Here is an 8,218-nt window from a genome sequence, read left to right as displayed (position 1 = left end):
GCCTAGTCAACAGAGTTCAAAAGTGTTCAAAGGTTGGAATATTTTTATTCATATAAATTGGTTTTGATCAAATCTGACAGAGCACTTCCAATAAGCTCTTTTGACCATTATTAATTGCTCTAAAACGCCTATAAAAGGAAGGCCAATGCTCAGGGGAAAAATAGAAGTTCAAGTGCTAACAAATCTAAAAAATCTCTCACATTCACATACTTGAAATTCTCTCATTACTCAAAGAAGAATCAGTCTGATCACTTTTCATTACTATGTTATTTTGTACTGAATTATTTATAAAGAATCGAATCTCAAACAAGAGTTGAGACATCTCAGATTCTATAAAAAAATAATCTCATCATTATTGTAAAACTCGAACTATAAGAGTTTAGTATATTTTGGGTAGATTATAAGAAATTCTATCAAGGCTGATAGGTGACCCGATTAATCTCATTCTCAATGGAAAGGATTTAAGTTTGCTACAGATCAAGGTTGATGTGAGCTACGTGTTGTAAAAACCAAGAATGTTCTTTGTTTTGAACACTTAGTGGAAACTCACAATTGTGAGGATTGGACGTAGCCCGAGTTGAGTGAACCATGATACATCCATGTGTGATATTCTTTCTCTTATCTCTTTATTTATCAAGACTGATTAATCACTCAATTTAAAAACAAAAACTGAATTTCTGATTTTAAGCTAATCTAAGAACGTTCTCCGTTTTCTGTTAAAACTCAAAATCGTTCTCTGTTTTCAGTTTTCTTAAACCAAGATAATTCTTGAGTTGAATTTTTAAGTATTTTTAGGAAATTTTTAAATAGGGAGATTTACAATTCAAACCCCCATTCCTTGTAAATCGACATTGCTACTTCAGCTTTTTCATACTTTTGTCCTTATAGAGGCAAGTGTAATACATTATCTTTCCTTTTTTTTTGGATGTTTTTCTCCTTTTTCCAATAAAGATTCATATGGCATATTATCCAAAAAGCAAGGACACCTCATTAGTCCAATAACTTTGTCCTTGTCTATTGCTGAAATGCCTTCAAAATTAGGGACGAAAAATCACTCTCAGTTGGGCTCACAATTATGCCCTACTTTGATCCTCCGGAAAAGGGCACTAGAGTGTTGCAACAACTTGTATCATATGTCTAAACTTCTTCATTAATTGTTCGCTACACAAATAAACATAAACTAACATCAATTTAACTTAAAATAATTCTAATTCACTGAAAAGACACTAACACTTAATTAATTAACAAACCACATCTTCTTATGCAAATAACCTTTTAAATCAACTCAAGAATGTCACAAGTTAGAGGTAAAAATAAGTGCAATAACTCATATTTCTAAGAGTTGTCAAATGTATTAGCGTAATTCCAAAATTTTGCTTAAAGGCTATACTACTTTAGGACTAATAAGCATTGTCCTTAGGTCAGTTGTAATCAAGGTAAAAAAAAAACCAGATCGGACCGTTTGGACGGGAAACTAGATCAAAGTCCGATCCAATTCCACCCAAAAATTGGATAGCAATAGAACTGGGAAAAACCGGTGATCCAAATGAAAATCGAAAAAACCAATCAAAATCAGACACCCATTTTAACGGTTGGACCTAATTTTCTCTTTTTTATTTATTAAAAATTTAAACTAATTTTTTTTAAAAATCAAGTGGCCTTGCAACTCCATGCCTCAATTAGTTCAAATCATGGAAAAATATCATATGGTATTTTGGTGTAGTTCACACTTTTATTTATAACAGTATGCTTTGTAATTCTTGTCTAAATTTTTCGATGTAAGACTAACGTATGCCCAGGAGTAGCATGCTACTAGTTTGACGTGACTAGTATCCTAAGCCTTCACAAACTTTGATTTCACTAATAGCATAATATTACGGTACCTTACCTATGTAGTTTTAATTAATATTTAATTTAACATAGTTTATTAATTAAATCTTTTAATTGAATCATTTTGTAGAAATAATAATAATAATAATAATAATAATAATAAAAATAATAATAATAATAATAATAATAATAATAATAATAATAATAATAATAATAATAATAATAATAATAATAATAATAATAATCCTGTTAAAAAGTGTAAAATGTAAAAAAAATAAAATAGATTTATTTCATTTTCTTTCACTTAGGATTGTGTTGGATTATGATTTTAAAAGACAATTTTTTGCATAAAGAAGTCTTGTGGATTTTAAAAGATTTTGTAAAATTTTAATGACGTTTAATATTTTTAAAAACTATCAAGATTTGTAATATGAATTTCAAATGATTTATATCATAAGAATTTATAGGATTTAAAAAGACTTTATGAATTTATAAAATTTCAAAGTACTCAATAAATTTTAAGTAATTATTGAAGAGAAATGACTACAACACACTTTCAAACATCATATTCTCAATACACGCTTTCTGTATTTGTTAAAATTCAAATTTTTTGCCAAAAAAATCAATTCCACATATTTAAAATCATGTTACCAATTATATTCTATCTACATAATCCTCAACGATGTACAAAGAGATTAACAATTTATTTTCATTTTGTTGATTGTTACTTTTATATGCAATATTATCATTGCTATCATTTGATTGAATTTTTTAAGAATGAACAAAGTAGATTAACAATCCTTTAATTATGTAATATCTTGAAGATTAATTACACGCGTCGAACTGAAACTAAAATTGACGCCATTTTTAAGAAGTAAAAACAAAATTTTACTTTTTTTTTTATGTTGTCCGTGACAAATCTTCAATGGAAAAATATAGATCGAGAAAGAGAAAAATATAACTAAACACTACTATAGAAATAAGAAGAATTTGAAAACAACAATCACATTTGTGTAGTTGTCCCAAAGGGAGGAGATTATTGGAGACATGAAATAGATATAAATACATAAAAGAAATTATAAAATGATAGAAAATAATAAAATAGATGAAAGGTATATTTAAACATAAAAGAATTAAATAGACGTAGTAAAGAGGAAGATGTAGGAAGGAAATAAGAAAGAGGAAAAATAAAAAAATAAAAGAAAAAAAAATGAGAATCCCTCGAAATCTAATATTTTGAAGAAAAACTTTTTAATGCTAAAATATAAAGTCCCACAAAGTCCATCGAAATCCAATTCATTAAAAAATGTATTAAAATTAGAATATTTTTGGATATCAACGGACTATTTTTAAGTTATAAAGAAAATTTCAACTGAATACCATCAAATTTTGTTGCTCTCTTTAAAAAAATCTTTGAAATTTTAATTGAATACCTCATGAATTATTTCCAATCTTTTAAAATTTTAATTCAATAACAAAAGATTTTTTTTATAACCAAAAAGTCTTTTAAATTCTCTAAAAATCCCAATTCAATACACCCCTTTAAGAATATACTTTCATACTTTAATTTAATCACAATTTTTTCCCTAACCAAATATAAAAAAAAATATATATATATATATTAATTTTTAGTGGCGTGAAGTGATGAGTAGTATGTTATTTTATTTTATTTTTATTATTACTTTAAATATCATTTAAAATAAAAATTTAAAAATTTAACTATTACTGATTTGACTCTAATCAAACCTTTAAAACTTGAATCGGTGCCTACAACGGTTCAATGTCAGATTATGTTGATTGTGATGGTTTTTGAATACCAAATATGTAAATGATTTGATGTTGGATAAACCTAGTCACTTTATCTTGGCCTACGTTTATCATGGGCCGAGCCTCCACCCACTTGGTGAAGTAATCAGTTGCTACTATGATGCACTTATGTCTTGTTGAGGAAGCAAGGTAATCTTTCAAATTAAATTCATAATTCATCCTCTAAACGGCCAAGGTTTAATCACTTTATGCAGTAATTCGGTTGATACCTTTTGTATAGGTTTGTACAATTGACATGCTTTGTATCCCTTGGCATATTGGAAACAATCAATCGTTATGGCAGACCAATAATATCCATGGTGGTAAATCAACCATTTCATGATTGGATCAGCCCTGTGAGATCCACACAATCTTTCATGTACCTCACCTATGATTTTTAAAAACTCATTTGTGCCTACGCACTTCAAGAGAACATTATTGCATTCTCTATTATAAAGATCATCCTCTATAAATATGTAGTTGAGTACTTTCTATTTCAGGTTAAAATCTTCTAAGGTTGATGGATCATCTAAGTCAACTAACTCCTTAATCCAATAGTCAACCACCTAAAGACATCCTTCGATAGGATAATCTTCATGAATAAATTTAGAGGGTGTCTCTTTATATCTAGATGTTTATTGAGCCAATTCAATATTTTTCTCATTTTCTTCACGCTGAATATGTAAGACCACTGCATCAACAAGCATAAGCAACAGTTTTCTAGCCACCTCACAATTTCTTTGAAGGTTTGGGTTTAATCACTAGTATTTCTCTATCATTCAAGAGTATGAAGGAAGATTCGCGTGAATAAGTTTTTGAACACAATATGAAATTAGATACGATTCAAATTATAATTGGAGGAAATCTTTGACCAAGGTGAAAAGAAGATATGCCAAAATATTGTTCACAAGAAGATATGATCAAAATATTGTTCACAAGAAGATATGGTCAAAATATTATTCACAGGAAGATACACTCATAATTTATTCAGAAGAAGATACATTCAGAATTTGTCACAAGAAAGATATGATCTAGATTTTACAAGGGCAAAAGTGAAACTCTAATCTCTTCTATGGATAGATACTCAAGGCAGAAGAAGAAAACACAAACTCATAAGCTCAAATATTCATACAATTCAGAAAAACTTTTGAGAGTTCAAATTTCCTAAGTATTCAAAATTTAAAGGTTTAAATTATAGATAAGCATTTGCTCAAAGAAATATTTTCTAAGTGTTTTGGTGCGAGAAATCAATTGTAACAATCTGCTTGGTAAAAGATAAATACAATATGTTCCAAACTTGTGTATCCCAACCTGATAGTGGCTTTAGTGTTCCTTAAGCAATCTGTTGTTTTCAGGTTGTGTTGAAAAGATTTGACTTGTAGGGTCAAGGTGTAGTTGCCTTCAACAATCTGTGGTTTTCAGGTTGTATGGAGAAAACTTGACTTATAGGGTTAAGGTGTTTGTTTGCCTCAAAGTCTATAGGTGTTAAGTTATTTTGAGAAGACTGACTTGTAGGGTCAGATGTTGTGTAATTGAAGGATTTGAATTAGTGGTTAAATTCTTCTAAATGAAGGGACTGGATGTAGTTGTCAAGTTGATGGTGAACTAGGATAAATTTGTTTATGTCACTTATGCACTCTTTACTTTACTGTTGCCTCTGATTACTTAAGTCTGACTGTTACTACCTCTATTTTAGTTAAAATCACCACCTCGAATCAGCTCTTGAATAAATAATAAAAAAGAATCAAACTTAGACAAACACAATTCAAACTCCATTCTCGTGTTTGAACCTTTAATCATAGCTTCATATTCAAATTAGTTATTGAAAAACTTGGGATATTGCTGACATTTGAACTTCCAAAGAATCTTTTTTGGATTAGTGATGACTATCCCAGCTCCAATTCCCTTTTGGGTTCTAGATCTGTCAAACATCAAAACCCAGGGACAAGTTGTCACTTATGAGATTTGACTATCATACAAAAGACAATCTCTCGCTGATAAAATTTCAAAATTATATCATACACGAGAGAAATTGTCACTTATATAAGATTGAAATATCATACACCAAACACATTATCACTTATAACCATTTAAAAAAAAAATCATACACGTGACAAATTGTCATTCATGAGATTGAATTATTATATACGAAGTAAGCTCTCACTAATAAAAATTTCAAAAAAACTATCAAACATGAATCAAATTATCATTTATGGATTAAACTATTATACGCGAAACAAATTTTTACCGGTAATTTTTTTAAAATAACTATCACAAACGAAACAAGTTCTTGCTTATAGCAATTTTAAAATAACTATCATACATGGAAGAAATTATCACTAACAAGATTAAACTATCATACACGGTACACGTTTTCATTGATAAAAATTTCAAAATAACTATCATACATGAACAAATTACCATTTATGATATTGAACGATCATCACACGCGATAAGTTTTCGCTGAATTTTTTTTTATGCTAAATAGCACATGCGGTCCCTTAACTTAATTTCAGTTAACATTTTAGTCCTTTATTTTTTTTTCTTCCCGATTTGATCCTTTATTTTAATTTTAAGTGACAATTTGATCTTTTATGTTTTAAAATGTCAACAATGTTATCCTTGTTTTTTTACAAAAATTCATTAAAATTTTCAAACAAACCCCATAAAATTAATTATCATCTTCAATATAATACAAATTTCATCAAATGCATAGCTCAAATATTCAAGTAAACTCATATTTTCATCTCCAACAACATCAAATTCATCAAATAAAGAATGAAAATATGAGTTTATTTAAAAATTTAAGTTATGAATTTGATGAAATTTGAATTATATATATTGAATATGATAATTAATTTTTTGGGTTTTTTTTGAAAATTTTGAAATTTTTTTGAATTTTTGTAAAAACAAGAATAATATTGTTGATATTTTAAAACATAAAAGATCAAATAGTCACTTAAAATAAAAATAAAGGACCAAATGAGAAAAATAAATAAAAATAAAAGACTAAAATGTTAACTAAAATTAAGTTAAGGGACCGCAGATGCTATTTAACATTTTTTTAAAATAACTATCATACAACAATTTATCAAGATCCCGCAGAGTCTTTGCAGCTGTTTGTGCAACAACGGAAACATTTATGTTATTCGTACCTTCAACCATTTGATCATCCCTACTGACGTTCATTCTGGCAACGTCGTTCCTTCTTGAAGGTAGTGTTTCCCCAAAACCAACATCAAGAAGAGTGTCAACACCACTTCAGATAATTCCAAAACTAACTTTCGAATATATCAATACATAATAACTATCCCTGATCTGACAACTCAGACTAATTACCCCGACGCATGATCAGATAAAGACTCCCAACCTACAGGTTGACCTACATCTATAACCAAAACTCCACATCCCCAAAGAAATCCAAACCAAAGCTCTGATACCACAATTGTAACACCCCGATTTTTTAACAGCGCGAGTGTATTTTTTTTCCAAAACAAATTCATAAAAACAAAGAAATAGAGAAGAAAATACTTTTGGATAAATATTTAAGTCGTAACACAACGACAAATAAGTCAACAGAATTTACAAGCAGCAGAAATAGTTTGAAATAAAAATCCAAAGTATTTACACTTCAAAAAGTGGTACATGGACCCCATCATAATAAAATTTCAAACAGACAATATTAGTATAGGTACAGTCTTCCAAATTAAAATAAACACAACCCAAAAAGAAAGACGTCTGGTCCCTATACATCAACCTAATCTGATCATTCAACCAAAAAACTATACATCCCGAGTGATCTTCACGCGTCCCGCAAGATCCTCCTAACATAGCTCCAGTCAGGTGTGTCGAACTACATTCCCATCCACAGGGTACTAACCGGTAGGATGGTCCTGGTTCTCATCTGAGGGCAAAGCCCAGATTTTCACAATAGTTGTAAAGGGTCACCAACCGAAATTAACACATAACATTTAAGTTTTTAAATGCACAAAATAACCTTTCACCTTAGCATGCACCTTAAAAGGGTTTCCATATGCCAGACATGCATAAACAAGGTTGAAAAATGAAGTTTTTAACAAAACAGCACTGTTGTATTCGAATACAGCATCTCTGTATTCGAATACAAGGTTGTTTCAGCATTCAGCAACAAAAATAACATGGTTGTATTCGAATACAACAAACTGTATTCGACTACACAGTAAGTCAGTAGCAAAACAACATGTTTGTATTCGAATACAACAGTCTGTATTCAAATACACATCAGACAGCAGTAGAAAAACAACAAAATTCAGCAAAATTCAGCTTTTAAAAGGGTTTCGAAACCAATCAACACTTACACACAAATCCAAACAATCACACTTAACAATTATAGCGCAATCACCAGGACATCTTGAGTTTCAAAATAGTTTTGCAATCAATCACACTTACACACAATTCCAAAACATCCACACTTGGCAATTATAACACAATCACCACGACAACATAAGTTTCGAAATGGTTTTGCAATCAATCACACTTACACACAATTCCAAAACATCCACACTTGGCAATTATAACACAATCACCATGACAACTTGAGTTC

Source organism: Cicer arietinum, chromosome 7, assembly GCF_000331145.2.
Source record: "Cicer arietinum cultivar CDC Frontier isolate Library 1 chromosome 7, Cicar.CDCFrontier_v2.0, whole genome shotgun sequence".
Taxonomy (NCBI): Eukaryota; Viridiplantae; Streptophyta; class Magnoliopsida; order Fabales; family Fabaceae; genus Cicer; species Cicer arietinum.
The sequence above is the reverse complement of the archived record's forward strand: the minus strand, read 5'-3'. Positions refer to the sequence as shown.